The following is a 1802-nucleotide window of genomic DNA, read 5'->3' on the forward strand; positions in this document are numbered from 1 at the left end:
CTAAGAAGGAAACCAAATTTGTGGCCCTAAAATTGTTCATAAGAACAATAGTGTAGGCCAGTGCAGAGAAAATTTTGAAAAAATTGATTGGAAACATTTTTCTGTTCTCAAAGTCGTAAAATGTTATGGAGGGGCTGTATGAATAATTCTTAGGCTTCTCTGTTGAATTGTTTGATCTTTTAGACTATATCAGTGCACGAGAATAGAATTTGCAGTGTATTTCTAGTCAGTGTTGTAAAATGAGAGTGGTGTGTGTAAGTGCTTTTTTACTTGTTTAAAAGAGAGAAGGTAAGATGTGTGTGTGTGTGTGTGGGTGTGTGTGTGGGTGTGCACATACATCGCTACACACGTGATTTTAGGAGTGTGTATGGGCATGTTGCCCTGTTCTGGGGAATCTCCTGGACACTATGAGAGAGCTTGTGATTTCTGCCACTATTTGGGCAGATACTTGCCGTGGTGCCTCTGAAGACAACAAATGTTCTGTTCTCTGATATTCTTCAGTTTGATAGCTTAATTCATGTGGGTTTGTTCATGGTATTCTGGCCTAATACAATTTTCTCTGAGATATATTGATAAAGAGGTTTGTGCTCTGTCCATATTCAGAAAATTTCCCCTTTAAATAGCTCATAAGGACACTTACTTCCAACCTTTTTATTTTATAAAGATGATGAAGCTAACACATAAAATGTTTGTAATCTTGGATCTGGTCAGTTCCAGATGCTGGAGCAATGTATTATGGAGTGGCTAGATTATGGACAGTAGAAACTTGGTTCTCCCACTTCTGAGACTGGCTACTGACCACCAGAGGTCCTAGAGGAAATCTGAGTACCAGTATGATCATTTCTAGTACAGGTTCTCTTCTGAACTGCAAACTGACAATTTCTATTGAGTTTCTACGTTGATTAGAAGAGAAAATATCTCTCATGGGAATTGTGGAACATAGACTGTAAGGTCACAAATCTCACTGGTACATGCTTCATGCCAATGACAATAGAGGTTATGATCCCTAAATATTTTGGAGTGCTGTAAATATTCATGTCATAACAGGTGCTGTCCTTATACCCTCTTTAAGAACTGTTACTAGTTTTGCAAAATCCTATTCTATTGCTGGTAGAAGCCAGTCCAATTTCATTTGAATTACTCTGCTTGCTCTTAAAAATTGGTCCTGAAGTTTCATTGGATTAAAAAATAGAAACATTTTCCATGATCTGCTTATTGTTTTGTATTCTAACCTTACCTTTCTGGCTGTGTCTGCAGGGACTGGATCATCGTCACACACATCCTTATTCCCTTTAGATGTCCCACTCTCTCTAGCAGAGCATGGTGAAGGGCTGTCGTACCATCTCTGCTGTTAGAAACAAAGCTACTGTTCCATAGTCTTATTTCTAATTCTTATTTTGTATATTTGTTGCAATTTTATGTGTTAGTTATGTGAGCACAGTTTCATGTAATATATGATAAAATATTTAGTATCACCTCAGTTACTTTCTTTCTAGCAGGTGTGTTTTACCATAAACTAAATCAGAGAAGTCCAGGCCTGGGTTTTGTCGTTGACGCTGACGCAAACCTATGACATCTTCACAATCACGCTGTCAACTTACTTTCTAGGTCACTGATGGATTCCTGGGTATAACAGGATATTTTTTGAGAAAATGTCTTGAGACGTAATTATCTTAAATGTTTTCATTTAAATTGTGTTTCCTCCTACTGAGAGAGATGAATGTGGTGAAGATTCAGCAAAGTGAAGAAGCATCTACTGAATTACATTCACAAATGGTAGCTAATTTTTTAAAAGGAAATTC

Source organism: Nannospalax galili, unplaced genomic scaffold (genome assembly GCF_000622305.1).
Source record: "Nannospalax galili isolate Female #2095 unplaced genomic scaffold, S.galili_v1.0 scaffold216, whole genome shotgun sequence".
NCBI classification, from domain to species: Eukaryota; Metazoa; Chordata; class Mammalia; order Rodentia; family Spalacidae; genus Nannospalax; species Nannospalax galili.